This window comes from Palaemon carinicauda, unplaced genomic scaffold, assembly GCF_036898095.1.
Source record: "Palaemon carinicauda isolate YSFRI2023 unplaced genomic scaffold, ASM3689809v2 scaffold113, whole genome shotgun sequence".
NCBI classification, from domain to species: domain Eukaryota; kingdom Metazoa; phylum Arthropoda; class Malacostraca; order Decapoda; family Palaemonidae; genus Palaemon; species Palaemon carinicauda.
In genome coordinates, this window is record NW_027168627.1 from 179,144 (window position 1) to 198,546 (window position 19,403).

A 19,403-nucleotide genomic window follows, 5' to 3' on the forward strand; every position below is an offset into this window, starting at 1 on the left:
TGTTCCTTGCCCCCTGTGGCCGCGGGGGCATATAAAAATTAAAATAGCGCCAACGTTATCCCTGCGTGTCGTAAGAGGCGACTAAAAGGGACGGGACGAGGGGGCTGGGAACCCCCTCTCCTGTATAAAATTCCTGCGAGACATCGACAAGAAAGAGTTGTAGAATAATGAAAGTAAAACTGTGCTCTAAGGAACATATCTAAACGTAGCCAGTGCATGAGGAGGAAATTAAGAATATATTTTGGAAGGAAATGACTGAAGTGGTAACATCAATAGACTTAGAAGAAAGACTGGTTATATGACGTAACCTGAATGGACACATTGGAAGTAGTCGGGGAAAATATTAGACTTCAGGGAGGTCATAGTATGGGGAATTTAAATGACCTAATAGTAGATTTTGCATTCTCTTTTATTATTATTATTACTAGCTAAGCTACAATCCTAGTTGGAAAAGCAAGATGCTATAAGCCCAAGGGCTCCAACAGGGAAAAATAGCCCACTGAGGAAAGGAAATAAGGAATTAAATAAACAATATAAGAAATAATGAACAATTAAAATAAAATACTTTAAAAACATTTGATATGGCAATAAACAACACCTTTTTTGCAAGTGCTGTCATGATTATAAAACATATAGTGATGGGAGACAGGAAACAGATTTTCTGCTGTGTAGAAGTAACCATTTGGCAGAAGTAAAGAACTGCAAAATCATAAAAGGTGAAAATTTCAGCCGTCAACCCATCAACATAGCTTAGTTATTTCAGATTATTGGATACAGAGAGAGAGAGAGAGAGAGAGAGAGAGAGAGAGAGAGAGAGAGAGAGAGAGAGAGAGAGAGAGAGAGAGAGATCTAAGGAAGCAGTCCTGCACGGCATAAGACTAGCAGACGATGTGAGCATCTGGTGGGTAGAAAATAGCACAATGTTATTGAGAACAGATGAAGAATTACTTGGGAAAACACCAGGTTGAGAATCACTCAATAAGATAGAATCAGTGGAGGAAGCCAGATATACGCAACGTAAAATATAAACAAAATGAGAAGCAAGGAGATATAACATTTATTTCTCTTCTTTTATTTCCATCTAAGCTGCCCTAATGGTGTTGCAAATTATTATAAAAAGCTCAATGCTTGGTAAACAATCAGTGCAGAGGATGAGGATCCACCTTAAGATCTGATTCTTCATCACAGGCATAAGTGCGCTCTGGGCACGATTACCAAGTTCAACCCTATATGAAAATTCTCTTGTTCGAAGGAATGATACACTCTTTTGTACATGATCGCACATATGAGGAAGTTATCAGAGGACTATTCTACTGAAGAGTGAGAATGCTTCGCAAAGCGTGTGAGTCTACAGTATTTTCTGTAGGTTTAACTCAATCTTTTTACGGAACGACTCCGGCGATCCAGCCTTGGAAGGATACATGTGTGCGTAATGCTGTCAACTAGTGACTGTTCTCATCGGGAACGGGTAGTGCCCTTTTCCCATATGTGTGAATGGCAGACCACTCGTTGGGCACAGGAGAAGCACTCTCTTTTCACCCTTGGGAGGTGGGTAGCCACCGGAGAGACTACTTCCGAAGGAAAGGTCGAAATGGCATTGGAAAGGGAAGGGGATGTAACCACTTCTTTTTCCGAGTTATCGTCATATCAAGGGGGTTACGGGACTACTGTAGGCGAGGACCTGTTGTCAAACTGCACCTAAGTAGTCTTGGCCAGGATAGAGGGGTCATATCAAGCAATGCTTCTGCTGCAACAGATGTAGCGGCAATGGGAGACTGGAACGTCCTAATGAGGCCTAAAGGCCACAGCATCTTCAGAGCCCAGGACATGGCCTCGACATTGTCAGGCTCGCTATGGGGTGAAGGACGGGGTTCACCTGATCCATGTAGGCATCAGGCAAAACCACCTCAAACACCACTAGGGGAAGATCTGGGTCATTCTGTATTGTAAATTAGGGTGAAAGAAGACCTAGCAAATTTATTTGGCCCAAAAGAAGACAGATGATAAAGAGACACGCTTTGCCTTCTTCCGACTCTTGCTGTATTCAACCAATTTGTAGTGAAGACCTGTCATTACACTCCTCTTAAGGGGAAGAGAGTGAGTAGAAATGCCCTGTAGGCAAGAACACAAGAATGGGGGTCAATTTAACTTCTGCTTGTGAAGGTGCTGCACTTTTGGCCCGCAACTCCAGGGCGAGACCATATGGCCACACATTGTTTCTTCATTTGGCAAACAGAAAAAAACAAGCTGTAAAGAGAAAAGATTAAAGCAGCCAACTTAGCATTGTTTCTTCATTTGGCAAACAGCAAAAACACGCTGTAAAGAGAAAAGATTAAAGCAGCCAACTTAGCAAGACAGTACTTCTATACTGCTCAGAGGCGAAAGTCAGAAGTGGCTTACTGTCTGTAACTAACGATACCTCGATACAATTTTTCAACAGCAGAGTTTCCAGCTTCACTGAAATAATACGCATATCAAAGGACGAGAGTTTGTATCCACTGAAGTGAAAACGTTAGGTGACTGAAAAAAATTATGGCAATGTCTACAGTACTTAAATTCTAAACACCAATACAAATGGAGTGTTGAAAGAACTTTGTAAAACAGAAGATTTTCTTGAAGACACACTTGAAGAACTCTTAGTACAGAATAGTAGCCTTCCTCAGCTATTCTATTCTTGATAGTTATTTCGTACCTGCAGCTTGTTTGAAGAGCTACCTGTAAAAAAAGAAAGGTTTTAAAAAGTGGCCGTATTTATTCATTCACAGTCAACTTCACTTATTATTAGCCAAACAGAACGATTCAAAATAAACAGGCTAACAAGTAATTCTTATAAAACAGAGTAAATGAGAGAGTAACCATAAAAAATTTATCAAAGACTAAGGAATCAATTAATTACTGAAACTTCATCCACTACAATCTACCCTGAAACTTATGGAATTACAAAACATGATAAACAGAGAAGCAACACTCATAAAAAGGTGTCCTACCCTGAGAAAGGATCACTCCAATACTAGTTGAATTACACTGGCTATTGAACCTAGAGAAATTTTTTAGATACTGTATGTGCAACAACCCATCAAGTTATCAGAGCCAGACAACCAAAAATCCAAAGGAATTTCTAAACATTGTACAGCCAATAAATTTTGTAGATACAAAAATAGTTACAAATGGTTTTAAATTATTGGATCCAAGATGTATATCTACTGTAGGTTCTAGAAATTTCAAACATAAAGCCCTAAAACTATACAACAAGCTCTCCACTAGACATTCGAAAGACAAGATACTAACCCTTTTACCCCCAATGGACGTACTGGTACGTCTCACAAAACTCATCCCTTTACCTCCCCATGGACGTACCGGTACGTCCTTGCAAAAAACTGCTATTTACATTTTTTTTCATATTTTTGTTAAGTTAATGAGAAACTTCAGGCATTTTCCAAAAGAATGAGACCAACCTGACCTCTCTATGACAAAAATTAAGGCTGTTAGAGCAATTTAAAAAAAATATATTGCAAAATGTGCTTGAAAAAAAAATGCCTAGGGGTTAAGGGTTGGAAAGTTCCAAATAGCTTGGGGGTAAAAGGGTTAAGGCTTTCAAGAAGAAACGGAAGACTTTCGTGCTTTCTAGGTGCTCTGATAACGTGGATTTGACAATTAAAATACAATACGCTGTGTGATACTCTAAATCCATAAGAATATATTCGACAAACAGATCTTGTAAGTCTTGTAGTGCGTAAGGTTCCCACGTATAAGCACCAGGAAAATAGAAATTAAATTAAAACAGAAGAAAAGTAAATGAATGAATGATCAGCAATTCAAAATTAAGACGTTTGAGATCACAATCCCATCATACTCAAAAAGATCAAGACAACCAAAAATGAAAATGAGAATTTTATTGCTGGACAATTCATGACTACAACACCTCAATAGGATTAAAATTGGATTAAAGAAACTTGGCCCATATGGAGTACAGAGGTAAGAGAGCAAGATGGGAGAAAGAAACGAGGAATATTTGTCCCTCAGAAGGTGAATTAACCCTTTTACCCCCAGGCTCTTTGGAAATTTCCAACCCTTAACCCCCAGGGGGTTATTTTTTCCCCAGCACATTTTGCAGTATATATTTTAAAAATTGCTCTAACAGTCTTAATTTTTGTCATAGAGAGGTCAGGTTGGTCTCATTCTCTTGCAAAATGCCTGAATTTTCTCAAAAAGTTATCAAAAATATGGAAAAAAAATTTTCATAGCATTTTTTTGCAAGGATGTACTGGTACGTCCATGGGGGTAAAGGGATGGCTTTTGTGAAACGTACCAGTACATCCTTTGGGGGTAAAAGGGTTAAGTGGGGCTAGAGACTAAACGCAACAGATCCCCCAAAATGGAATTAGTTAACAAGAGCCATCAAAAGCAAGTGAATTAACAGATTGGACGGCAGAAGATGATATTTACTCAGAGAACTAATTTCCCTCAGTCCACTATCACGATGTACTAGCTGCTGAAAGATGTACCATACCCACAACAAACAAGTATGTAAAATACTTTTAATAAACAACCAAATTGAATGGCTTGTTGATTGAGTTTAAGGTGCGATGCGATACATCTTAGCAATCCATGTTTAGCAACGGTAATATAAGCGGATGAGAAAACTTTGGGTGCGGAAGAAATGACCCCCTAATCTCGATGAAGTCACTGGCACCAGGGTGACAGATATGGTTTAAGGCAAGAAAACTGTCTCTTCGGCTACTACTCCTGATGCCTGGCGGATGATCTTACTGGAATTAGTATTGGACCGGCAGGGGTCACTTGTCTTAGGAAGATAGGCACTGCGCATCACGAGGAACCGGCTATCCTTTGATGAATCTAGCCAATGAATCCTCCGAGGCCCTTTGCGTCAATAGGCGTAGGAGGAGATGACGAGTTAAGTTATTATTTAGCCATGTATTGAGGATACAAGCAGATAATGCATGCTTGAAATACAGTAATTTAAAATAAAAGCATTATCAAAACTTGCAGTACTACAGTACTGACTGTTACTTGTGCATTGCAGTAAATACAGTACTATACAAAGTCTGTGTGTGCTTTAGCCAAACTTACATGTCCAAACCTAATGAAAAACTCTTATTTTCAAAAATTTCCATTACGTGTAGTTAACGGGCAGCATGGAAATGCAAAATGACAGAATGAGTAAGGAGCAAATGGTTTTGTGAAGGCGGAAATTTGAGAGAAAATTATGTAATAATGTAAAAAGTCATTATGACTGAATTAAAACATTTACACCTCCAAGAGCTGATCAGTTCAACTTCCCTTTCCTGCGAATGTCTTACTCAATTGGAGTAACTGTGTCACTACCTGTACCCACTGGGATATCTAAGGTACCATAACTCTGCAGACTGGCTTCCTGAAAACCAATGGTCTGACATGAACAATGCCCTCGTTTCAGGCTACAAATTTGTGTACGATTATATCAGTAGGTTTCCTGTAAATCCTACATTCAATGTAGAGTAGGTTTATTCAATCGTGGTCATATTGTAGTGAAAATTTTATTTACTATATTACTGTAATCTTTTCCATCCCTTTTACCAGAATTTTTTTCTGTAATGGCTTGCTTAAATAACCAATGGCAAACATGGATTGCTAAGATATACTGCCTAGTAGGAGATGAATGGAAAAGCATCGAACTAAAAGCTCAAGATAGAGACGACTGGCAAAACCTAACCTAGGCCCTTTGCGTCAATAGGCGTAGGAGGAGATGATGATGATGGTCAATGGCTTGCTACAAATTCATGGACTCCCCTGGTTACACATTGCTACTCACTACAGCAATTACGATGATTGACGCAACCATCATTTACAAATCACACAATTCTATAAATTCTCTCTAGTGCTTTTATTGCAATTTGCAATGCACCTATCAAGCACGAGTACAGTATCTGATAATGTAAGTCCTTGTACCAAAATACAATACCTTATAAATTATACTCTAAGTTTCCTATTTTACCACAAACAAACATTACAGTTGTCAAAGGGCATATGGTTGCATCAACTTAGGAATTATATTACATAACAGCATGTGAAAAATATGTACTGTACGGTTAACTTCGTGAATTTTGGTACACATCACGAGAGGTTATAGACACACCCAGTCAATTGGAAATGTAAAAACGTTATCTACAGAGGGAGGCTCCGATTCCTGAACTATAGGTCCCATGACATTTCTTATTCAACTATATCATACATCATCTTGGAATAAATATTCCAATACTATTACGTAAAAGATATTTCTGTCACGAATATTACTACCTATATGGTAGAGGTACCACTTACATCTCTAAGCTTGCCAGCATGTTTACCATAATTAAATTTAATAAAAATTAATGAAAATAGATTTTTAATTCAATAAAAATATCAATCACAATGCTATATACTGTAGTAAGTATAATTTTGGTAGTTATTTTCAGTTTCTATCTATTCCATACTGCCTTGCTATCAGAACTATAAGGGCTGTAGCAATCTGTTTTCCAAGAAGGGTTGCACCTTGAAATACCTTCAGCATTAATAATAAAAGACTATTATAGTCCTTAGTTTGCTGGTGTAGATTTGACAATACAAAGCCTCACTTTTCTTCCCTTGATTGCTACAGTGTTTTTTTTTCCAAGAAACCTTTCAAAGACAACATATTTAGCTGATAAATCTAGAGTGATTGAATATTTCCACAGTCCTGCATTTGGAGTATTCTTATTAAACGCATGGATGCGAGAATTGTTCCACACGCACCCAACGGTCATAGAAAGTACCGCTAACAGTGCCTTGAGTGAGCAACCTCCAAGATTGTTCTCTGTCCTCAGCATACCACACCATAGTGGGCCCAAAGTGAAACCAATATCTTTCATCTAAATCATTCCTATTCCTACCACTCGCTTTCTACTCTGGACTTTGTAACCATTACTTGAATATGTCTTCCCATATTACTATATATACTAGAGACCAGCCATCCCAAAACTCTGCCTCTACCTTAAACAGATAATGCATGGAAAAATCTGAGGCACTTTACTCAGTTACCTCAGATGCTTTATCAAAAGAAAAGTTCTTGAAATTTAATGTGGTCCCTCCACTTCAGGCAATGCAAGCTCTTGAGTGTTTATACCCTTGTGATGATAAAAGACCCGAGTAAGACTGCCAAGGCTCCTTTTTTTATATGAGGGTTGTAAAGAAAGTCCAACACCACAGAACGTACTTCCGTACGATCCCAAAAACTTCAATGCAATGTTCAGTTTCAAAAAGATCTTAGTTCTCCAGGATCATCCTGCATAATAATCTGTTAAGAAGGTATTTCTAGGTCCAGCACAGCCTATGAAATGAATTTGTTCTTGGCCATGAACTCGCAAAGAAAGGAGTAAACACCTTGAGTAGCAGAAAAGCCTTACCTAACCGTTGGACCAAGTAACTGACTTACTACCTTTGCAGATGCAAGGGCTACCAAGCATTGAATTCTGACCAGCAGATTGACAGTCTCCAACTCAAAGAAGCCTTCCTCGTAAATTTGTGGGCCACATACAAGTTCCACCAATCTTCTGAGGCCATTTGTTTCTCAATAATAAAGAGGTGTATGGTTCTCTATCCACTGAAACATTGCCCAGATTCAAGCCAACATGCTGTAGCGCTTACATTAACAATTCCCATTTGCCCTTGAAGCTTGGAACAGAAAAAATCTGGTCGTTTTGTCAAGATAAATGGAGTGCTAGACTTCCTCATATGCCCATTCTCTAAAATGTTCTTCACCTGTTTCAGGACTTGAGGCTTGTCTAAACTGCACTTGGAAGACTCAAGAACAATGTGCCAAGGTGGCAAATGTGTACTGGAGACTTACTGTAGTTGGTAGCCCTTTCGTCTGGCAAAACTCCAGGAACCTGTGGCTCCACAAGACTAGATATTCAAGAATGTACAATAATTACCAAGTACTGTAGAATAAGGTCTTGCTGAATAGCTGTCTCCCTGATCTGGGCTGAATAAATCTAGTTAACCTCTGATGAGTGAACTTCAAGTGGAGATGCCTAAGGAGCAGGGTGTCCAACAATCGTTCCACTTCTAAGAGAGAATAAGAAGGGAGAAGACACGAGGCCACGGTTCTAGTTAAGCCACAACCCTAGTTGGAAAAGCAAGATGCTATAAGCCCAAGGGCTCCAACAGGGAAAAATAGCCCAGTGAGGAAAGGAAATAAGTAAATAAATAAATGATAAGAACACATTAACAATAAATCATTCTAAAAATAGTAACGTCAAAACAGATATGTCATATATAAACTATAAAAAGACTTGTATCAGCCTGTTCAACATAAAAACATTAGCTGCAACTTTGAACTTTTGAAGTTCTACTGATTCAACCACCAGATTAGGAAGATCATTCCACAACTTGGTCACAGCTGGAATAAAACTTCTAGAATACAGTGTAGTATTGAGCCTCATGATGGAGAAGGCCTGGCTATTAGAATTAACAGCTTGCCTAGTATTACGAACAGGATGGAATTGTCCAGGAAGATCTGAATGTAAAGGATGGTTAGAGAAGAGGTAATTTGCTCTCTCCTTTCAGCATGCCATTCCCAAAGATTTAAGCCAGTTTCCAGCAATTCAGATACTCTTAAATAATTTGCTCTCTCCTTTCAGCATGCAATTCCCAAAGATTTAAGTCAGTTTCCAGCAATTCAGAAACTCTTAACAAGGTGTGAATCCCATTCTTATCATAATGTCGAGCTGCTCATTCTTCTGAAAGATTAGCTATCACAGTCGAGGGGTTAGGGCTGTCGACGGTATGACCCGCATTATATGGCCTAGGCGCGGAAGCAATATTCCCGATGGGTGGTGAGCATAGGCTGGGTCCAAGATTCGGTGGCAAGACTATTATGGACCACATAGCCTATCATTAACGTCAAATCTGAAGGGTCTTGCCCCTGAATCCCTTTGTCAGCCTTATCCCTGCTTTTCTTCCCAGCTCTCATAACTTTCTATCCAACTATGAAATGAATTTCCATAAAGTCCTGTACCTCAGAACTCAAAGTATGATTGTAAGTAGGTCAAGGGCAGTTGCTACTCAACATCTGGATCTCAACATAGATGTTACTTTAACCCTGTATGACTTAAAATCCTAGGTGTGATTCTCGACAACATATTTACTTTTGAAAAACACATTAGGTCCATCTCCTTCAATTGCAAAAAAAATTGGCTTATTGAGAAAGTCTTTCATGATTTTCGGTGATCAGTTTATTCTGAAGAAGTGTTTTAATTTTTTTAATTCTACCTTGTTTCGAGTATTGTTCTCCTGTTTGGTTTTCAGCTGCCGATTCTCATCTTAATTTGTTGGACAGGAACTTACAGTGTATTAAATTTCTTATTCCTGATCTAGATATCAATCCCTGGCACCAACCTTCAATTAGTTCGTTATGCATGTTGCATAAGATTTTTCATAATTCTGACTATCCTTTATATTCAGATCTTCTTGGACAGTACCACCATGTTCGTAATACTAAGTATGCAGTCAATTCTAATAGTTAGGCCTTCTCCATCATGAGGCTCAATACTACACAGTATTTTAGAAGTTTTATTCCACCTATGACCAAGCTATGGAATGATCTCCCTAATCGGGTAGTTGAATTGGAAGAACTTCAGAAGTTCAAACTTGAAGCAAATGTTTTTATATTGAACAGATTAACACAAGTCTCTTATTATAGTTTATATATGACAGATCTGTTTTAATGTTGTTACTCTTCTTAAAATATTTCATTTTAATTTTTTTTATATCTTTTCATAGTTTGTTCATTTCCTTATTTCCTTTCCTCACGAGGCTATTTTTCCTTGTTGGAGCCCTTGGGCTTAAAAGCACCCCGCTTTCCAACTAGGGTTGTAGCTTAGCTAATAATAATAATGATAACAGTAATAATAATAATAGCATGGCAGGTGAAAAATGAACAAGCCAGCACACTGTTTGGATAAGGAGAGCTTACATTTTTTTTTTTTTTTTTTTTTTTTTTTTTGAGTCAGGGCTGTCTTTTCCAGAGGACGATCAGCAACGAACTTAGGGAAGATTCACTGAAATACCAAATGCATATGAATCTAGAAACTCTGGTTCCATAGAAAAACACCACATGAATTTGCTTGATAATTTATCCGAGACTCAAGCACCAGCCCAAAACCGAAGTCCAGCAACTCGGTAACTTTGAGGCAGATATAGTTCAGTAGATAAACCTGGATAAAACTGAAGTAAGATACTAAAAGCACACATAAGGCCTCTTTAATTCTGGGAAGTAGAGACATACAAAACTGCCGCTATCATACAAACACCACAAACCGACCTAACCTAACCTAGTAGTTCCCAGGTCACAAACCCTAGCTGGGGGCAAGCCCCGGACCCCCTTCGTAGGTCTCTCTCCTACACAAAAAAAGTGATCTGAAGCATTTTAAATGATATCTTAACCACATTGTAATAATAAAAAAGTTACTCAGGATTACCTTAATATTCATAGTCACTGAAGTCTAAATCCTCGGGTTCTTGCGCCTTCAACCTCTTCCGGGGTGGAGGGTTAGGTGCAAGACTTAATTTGCGCGACTATAAAACAGTCCACCTGAACTAAGCTTTCGTTTCTGTGCGCTTATATCATCACGAATGTATCTGTGGATACCTGTGGGTAGAAAGATGAAATATACATTATAATGAGGAAAAATATTTATAAAAATAAAGTACAATAAAGATTTCTAATTCCATTTACTGTCCCAGAGTAAAACCAGAAGAATGTTCTACACACAATAATCTTGTATAATACAGTGCAGTGAATGTTCTGGGCCCAGTTCTGTATTAAGAAAACAACAACAAAAATATCTTTATACATATATGCATACAATAGATATATATTTCCATCTTATCATCTCCTACGCCTACTGATACAAAGGGCCTCATTAGATTTTACCAGTCGTCACTACCTTGAGTTTTAAAACCAATACTTCTCCATTCCCGATCTCCTGCCTCTCGTACCTGGTGGAGCCCAGTTAAACATTTGGCGGACTTATTCCCCAAACCATCTCCATCTACCCCTTATGTTTCCATCTAGCGTTTGAATATGAAACAGATTTATAAATTTGGGGCATTTGACGTTGAACTGGCGTCCGAAAGTTAATTCAGAATAGGTTTAACTGGGCGAATCTCCCGCTGGTTAGACTGAAGTATGACTAGGAGAGGTTGGATGGCAAGATTCAAAAGAACTAGATGGAACAAAAGTTAAGTAGAAGACTGAAAGGTTCCTCTAGCAATGCCTGCACTCCCACCTACGAGAGTACATGCCTGGTGATTGCCAGACTAGGGTTTGAGTCCCGCGCAAACTCGTTATTTCCTTTGGTCGCTGCAACCCCATCATCCTTGAGAGCTAAGGATGTGTGGTTTGCGGGAGCCTATAGGTCTACCTGCTGAGTCATCAGCAGCCATTCCCTGGCCATCCTTGGTTCTATCTTGGTGAAGAGGGGGCTTGGGCATTGATCATATGTAGTACGTATGCTCAGTCTCTAGGGCATTGTCCTGCTTGATAGGGCAATGTCACTGTCCCTTGCCTCTGCCATTCATGAGCAGCCTTTAAACCTTTACATGTAGATAACACTAATAAATAAAGGACAGTGATGGCCGTTCTATAGCCTAGTAGCTGCTTTGATCAAAGCTGTCAAGTTTTGAACCTAAGAAAATGTAGAAATTCATTGCCTACATCAGATATATAGAGCAACATTAGGCATGATTAAAAGGACTGTCCCTACAGTAAAAGCTTTTTACTCAACAGTCAGACATATAAAGTAATGTAGAACAAAGTGGCCAAAAAAAAAAAAAACTAATCTTTTTCGTGCATGTCATTATTATTATTATTATTATTATTATTATTACTTGCTAAGCTACAACACCAGTTGGAAAAGAAGGATGCTATAAGCCCAAGGGCTTCAACGGGGAAAATAGCTCAGTGAAGGAAATAAAGAAATAAACTAAGGGAAAAATATTGAAAAATAAAAAAATATATTAATAACAGTAACATAAAATTAGATCTTCCATTTATAGACTATATAAACTTGAATAAAACAGAGGAAAAGGAATAAGATAGAAAAGTGTGCCCCCGTGTACCCGCAAGCAAGAGAACTCAAGAGGTTTAGACATTTATAAGAGATATTTAACATCATTTAACGTACTGCAGAGACACACTTTAACTGATTTACTTCTCAAACTATACTAACATACACTTCCACATATGTCATTTACCAAACTTGAATAACACTAGGTTTAGGTTTAAAGGTTACTCATGAATGGCAGAGGCAAGGGACAGTGACATGGCCCTATCGAGCAAGACAATGCCCTAAAGACTGACCATATTACATATGATCAGCACCCAAGGCCCCTCTCCACCCAAGCAAAGACCAAGAAGTGCCAGGCAGTGGCTGCTGATAACTCAGCAGATAGATGTATAGGCTCCCCTAAACCCAGCATCCTTAGCTCACAAGAATGGTGAGGTTGCAGAGACCAAAGGAACTAACGAGTTTGAGCGGGACTCAAACCCCAGTCTGGCAATCACCAGGCAAGGACCCACCACCCGGCCACGGTTGATTTGTTTGATATCACTTACTTGAGGCATACAGATTCATACTAAGTACAGTAATACTTAAGTCGCAGATAATGACATAGCATAGCTTGACAAAGATTTCCTTAACTGTGATATTTTAAAGGCTAACTGAAAAGTTTAATGAGCATGAAATCGAGAAACAAGACTAGTCCATCTTTCAGAAGCAACCAGCATTATAACACACCTCTAAATAATGCCATTAAAAAGTTTATCAAATAATTGCTACTGTTTTCTACACAAATTGAGTACATTTCTTAATAAACCTCAACTTTTTTTTTTTTAAGGATAATTGGGCTTTGGATAAAACACTGAAAGAGCAAAGTGTATTGCCTAATGTCGGATAAACAAACTGGGGTTCTGAATGTACTTTACGTAAACAATAGCATATCATCACTATTAAAAGCTAAGCCACAACCATAGTTGGAAAAGCAGGGCGCTATAAGCCCAAGGGGCTCCAACAGGGAAAATAGCCCAGTGGGGAAAGGAAATAAGGAAACATAGAATAGTGTACTGTACCTGAGTGTATCCTCAAGCAAGAGAACTCTAACCCAAGACCATGGTACAGAGGCTATGGCACTACCCATGACTAGAAAACAATGGTTTGATTTTGGAGTGTCCTTCCGCTAGAGGAGCAGCTTACATTAGCTAAAATCTCTCCTACTCATACCAAGTGGAAAGTAGCCACCGAACAATTATAGTCCAGTAGCTAACCTGTGAGTGAAAAAGAATTTTACTGCAATATAATTGTTCAGTAGCCACTTTCCTCTTGGTAAGGGTAGAAGAGACTCTGTAGTTATGGCAAGCAGCTCTTCTGGGAGAAGGGCACTCCAAAATCAAATCACTGTTCTCTAGTCTTGGGTAGTGCCATAGCCTCTGTACCATGGTCTTCCACTGTCTTTGGTTAGAGAGTTCTCTTGCTTGACAGTACACTCAAGCACACTATTCTATCTAATTTCTTTCCTCTTGTTTTGTTAGTTTTTATAATTTATAAGGAGATATTTATTTCAATATTGTTACTCTTTAAAATATTTTTTTTCCTTTCCTCACTGGGCTATTTTCCCTGTTGGAGCTCCTGGGCTTATAGCATCCTGCTTTTCCAACTAGGGGTGTAGCTGAGCAAATAATAATAATAATAATAATAATAATAATAATAATAATAATAATAATCCAATACATTATCCTACATCAGGATAAACGCAGATGATGAAGGATCATAATAATCACAGCAGCATTCTTGGCCTCACTAAAGAGGGCAGGGGACACTACGTCAATGAATTCGTTCACAAAGCTTTGTTCACCATCCTTCGGTACCGGAACTCCAACAACGAAGGATCGGACAAGGGAAGTTCATGACTTGAAAAAGACACGATCCCTCTAAGCTTTCTTTTCCCTACAGCAGCTGAACTTCTCCCATTGCGAGGGCGACTACTCACTGCAAGAACCACAAGGCCAATTCGTAAGACATCTATGTCGACTCTGCTCATGAAGGAGCTACAAGGGTGACCTTCAAGGCCCGGAAAAGTTGTCAAAAACCCTTGCTTGACACTCTTACTAGTTACAAGAAAACATTGATAGAACACTGTGAGGTCAGTAACGGACGATTAAATGTTATCGTTACAAAGAGCAGAACTAGGCAGAGTGAACGCGCAGCCGTTAGTATCCTGACACCGAAGTGCATGGTGGGCCCAAGAGGCAGCCATACCAGACCCTAGATAATTCTTCAATCTGGTCGTAACAAACCTGTGTTCAGAACTAAGCCATATAAATGGAGAAGGTTTATATCCGCATGGCAACAAATTATCTTTCATATCCAGATATATAGTAACAGGTATAATCAAAAGGCCTGTTCCTACAGTAAAAACCTTTTTTTTTTAAATACTCAGATTCATAAGGTATTCTAGAGGTAAAAATAAGGTCAAATCCTTTTAACGCATGCCATTACATAGGCTTAGACCTTTAGACACTGCAAGGAGAAATTTTACCGACACGCCTACCCAGACGTCATTTACAAATCTTAACACTAGAGCAGTGATTTATTCAAGATCGCTTGCTTCAAGCATGCAGTTCCATATCAATACTTACAGACAATGACATTAGCTTGATTTTTCTTTTTAAACTGTGTCTGTTTTTAAATGACAGCTAATTCATGAGCAAGTTCCTGGATTAATGTTTTAAAAGAGCCATTTCCCCCGCCCAATCTCGTTTCAGTTCCGTCCGATACAAGAGGACGACTCTCCATGAGAGGTGTTCAATCTATACATTACATAATTTTTTTGTAATTTCATATGTTTCAGTATTCAAATATACAGTATTTATAGCTCCCTATATTCTAGGTAGTAGGTTGGCCATGGCACCAGCCACCCGTTGAGATACTACCACTAGAGAGTTATGGGGTCCTTTGACTGGCCAGACAGTATTACATTGGATCTTTATCTCTGGTTACGGTTCACTTTCCCTTTACCTACACATAAACCGAATAGTCTGGCATATAGTTTACAGATTCTCCTCTGTCCTCATACACCTGACAACACTGAGATTACCAAACAATTTTTTTTCTCGCGAGGGGTTAACTACTGCACTGTAATTGTTCAGTGGCTACTTTCCTCTTGGTAAGGGTAGAAGACTCTTTAGCTATGGTAAGCAGCTCTTCTAGGAGGACACTCCAAAATCAAACCATTGTTCTCTAGTCTTGGATAGTGCCATAGCCTCTGTACCATGGTCTTCCACTGCCTAGGGTTAGAGTTCTCTTGCTTGAGGGTACACTCGGGCACGCTATTCTATCTGATTTCTCTTTCTCTTTTTTTGTTAAAGTTTGTATAGTTTATATAGGAAATAGTTATCTTAATGTTGTTGCTATTCTTAAAATATTTTATTTTTCCTTTTATCCTTTCCTCACTGAGCTATTTTTCCTGTTGGGGCCCCTGAGCTTACAGTATCCTGCTTTTCCAACTAGGGTTGTAGCTTAGCAAGTAATAATAATAATAATAATACACAGACATATAAAGGTTTAAAGGTCGCTCATGAATGGCAGAGGAAAGGGACAGTGACGTTGTCCTATCAAGCAGGACAATGCCCTAGACGGACCATATTCGTATGATCAGCAACCAAGACCCTCTCCACCCAAGCAAGGATCAGGGAGGGCTAGGCAATAGCTGCTGATGACACAGCAGATAGACCTGGAGGCTCCCCCAAACCACCATCCTTACCTCACAAGGACGGCAAGGTCGCAGCGACCAAAGGAACTAACGAGTTTGAGCGGGACTCGAACCCCAGTCTGGCAATCACCAGGAAAGGACGCTACCACCGGGCCACCACAATTAAAATTTCAACAAAATACGACTTACAAATAGCTTCTTTGAACCTAATAAGTTTGAAAATTGATGACTTTGTGTATATACCTTAATTCTCATCAAACAAATTAATGGAGACAGTGGAAATTGTCAAGAAATAACATTAAAAAAGATTGTCGTATATAAATACATCAAAATGTTGTGTTTTATAACTATAATTATACCTAATATATAAACTATGAAGACTTATTTGACCATCTTCCAGATTTTGTTTCAAAATTATTGGAATCCCCCAGATTTACTGGAATTCCCTAGGTAAATACTGGAATCCCCTACAATATCACAGCAAACCCTTAGAAATCGATAAATAATAGTCGTTATTATTAAAATACGTTATTTTTATGTTTTCAGCATTTCTATTTTTTATAAATTTGCAGGTAGAACCTTGGTTAGGAGTTGTGACCTGGGAAGGGGGTCTGGGGCTTATCCCAAACTAGGGGTTGTGACCTGGAAAGGGGGTCTGGGGGCTTATCCCAAACTAGGGGTTGTGACCTGGGAAGGTTTGTGACATGGAAAAGGGGTCCGGGGACTTGCCCCCGACTAGGGGTTGTGACCTGGGAAGGGGGTCCGGGGGCTTGCCCCCACTAGAGGTTGTGACCTGGGAAGGTTTGTGACCTGGAAAGGGGGTCGAGGGGCTTGCCCATGGCTAGGGGTTATGACCTGGGAAGATTTGTGACCTGGAAAGGGGGTCCGGGGGCTTGCCCCCCACTAGGGGTTGTGACCTGGGAAGGTTTGTGACCTGGGAAGGGGGTCCGGGGGCTTGTCCAAGGCTTGGGGTTGTGACCTGGGAACTACTAGGTTAGGTTAGGTGGGTTTGTTAGGTTCTGTACCCTTTTATATATTGTGTAAAGGGTATATAGAAAATATGCTTTAAAATACATTTTTATTCAATGAATTTATTAAAAAATAATGTATTTTAATAAAAACAACTATTATTTATCGATTTCTAAGGACTTGCTGTGATATTGTAGGGGTCATAGATAAATATATCAAAATGTTTGGGTTTTACAACTATAATTTAATCAAATGTTCTGTACATTTCTATAATTTCACCAAATATATACACTATGAAGACTTATTTGACCATCTTTCAGATTTTGTTTCAAATTATCGAAGAATAATTTATACTTTCAGACAACTGGTGGTAAAATTAATATACCAAAGAGGAAATAAAGTTAAATTTAAATCAATGTTTCTATTCCCGAAGGACAGCTATGGCTTCACCCCCCCCCCCCCCCCCCCCCCGACACACAGGGCACGCCTACCTTATACCTAACTTGACTCTTTTCGTCCAAGCTAATCTATATGAATAATTAACCGTGAAATCTAATTAACAATGGCTAAATAACTTATGACTTTTGCACTGACTTGACAAACATCTTTGACCAATTGAGGCAAATTTAAATAAGAGGCGGCAGCTTCGAGCTGTCACAATTTCTTACAAAGATTTTGAAATAACTTACGTTATGTTATCTTTAGCAGGGATGTAAGTGACACAATATGTTGTATCCTTTAAAATGGAGACACTATGGGTCCTAGATCCTACGTGTCTAATTCCTAAGGGCGTCTGGAGAGGTAACCACATGTGACAGGAGACGGGCTGGAAGGCATTGTTGCCAGATGGTTTAGTGCAAAAATCCCCAAAACTCACGATAAAAAATGCCCATTTCCATAAATATATTTTTCTTCTGATTATGTAGGCTTTACTCATACAGAAATTACTCACCATACTTCATATAGAATGCAATTAACTAATTGCAACAATATAAAGATATACTAACAAAAATCCCCAAAACTCATGATTAAAAATACCCATTTCCACAAATATATCTATCTTCTGATCATGTAGGCTTTGCTCATAGAGAAATTACTCATCATACTTCATATAGAATGCAATTAACTAATTGCAACAATATAAAGATATACTAGTTTTCGTTTCTTCTTCATAGAAATTTGTACAAAATACTCAAATCTATGGATAAATTCTCATATCTGGTAACACTGCTGGAAGGGCGATGTTTTCCATTTTATCACTATTATTATTAATATTATTAATATTAGCTAAGCTACAACTTTAAAATAGATCTTCCATATAGTTTTTAGAACAAGATGGAGAAAGATATAATGGAAAAGAGGGATAAAAATCCCATAATTTTGTGTAACAGAATTTTGATTTTTTCCTTTTTTGTTTTTTCATGAAGAAAATCAAGAAAAAAATCATCAAAAAAAAGAAAAAGGAAAATCGAAAATCTGTCAGAATTATTCGAATTATAAAGAAGTTTTGATGGTATGATTTTTAATACAATTATTGTCATATTTGAGGAGAAATATGTACGTATTTTTATATATAATTCTGATTTTTGCTAATAAATCAAAAAGCTTTTGATCAAATGACTTGAAACTTTTCCATGATGAAGTTATAATATACGTCTAAAACATATATAGAAATTGTGTATTTTGAATCATTAGAAAAAAATGCAGAACGAAAATTTTTTATCAAAATGAACTTCAAAGCCTAGGTGTTCATAATACTGTAGTTATCATTGATGTAATAAATAAAATGTGGTTTTTTTATGCACAACGAATCAAATAGATCGTATAGGAATAGAGCCGATACATTTCTACTCGCCAACCGATGACAAGCAACTGCTAGTAGCAGTTGCTTCTACTTGCTACTTGCTCGTCATATTCTGTAATTGGATTGCTACGTTAGACGTAAGTTGAAAACCTAATTAAAAACTTAATGATGGAATGATGGTTTGAGAATAACACTAATGAGATAATTAATATCAAAATGAAAGAGTGTAACTATTTGCGAGTTTAATAATAAAGAAATTCTATTGCAAATCATGAACTCGGTTGAGGCACCTTCAGGCCAGCTGTCATGGTGCTGCCATTCGACGCTACCAGACGTACGATATTCCGAAAAAAAAAATATGCTTTGATTAAATACTTGATTTAATTGCCTGGCCTAAAGAAGCTTGGCTTAATTGCCTGGCTTCATAATGCTTTTATTAAATGAGGTAGTGGTGAGGAGGGTCGTGGAAACCTTGCTGGCTTCTGTTTTTCTCAAAAGTGGAAGTTGTGTGTGTGTATATATATATATATATATATATATATATATATATATATATATATATATATATATATATATATATATATATATATATATATATATATATATATATGTGTGTGTGTGTGTGTGTGTGTATATATATATATATATATATATATATATATATATATATATATATATATATATATATATATAATTGTGCATGTAAATAAGAAACAAAATAAGATAGAATAAGGTGTCCGAGTGTAAATTCAAGCAAGAGAACTCTAACCCAAGACAGTGGAAAACCAAGGTAGGCTACATTGTATTATTATCTTTGACTAAATGAAAACTTTAATTTCTGGTG

The 19,403-nt window shown here is 38.0% G+C and overlaps 1 long non-coding RNA gene across 1 annotated transcript; it reads right to left on the reverse strand.

Annotated features, from left to right (window-relative positions):
* Positions 1-775: 775 nt before the first annotated feature.
* Positions 776-17,578, reverse strand: LOC137635317 (uncharacterized). Its single transcript, XR_011042642.1, has 3 exons — positions 17,445-17,578; positions 10,497-10,666; positions 776-2,715 (listed from the first exon to the last, which is right to left on the reverse strand). It is a non-coding gene; the product is annotated as an uncharacterized lncRNA (long non-coding RNA).
* Between the last annotated feature and the right edge of the window lie 1,825 nt (positions 17,579-19,403).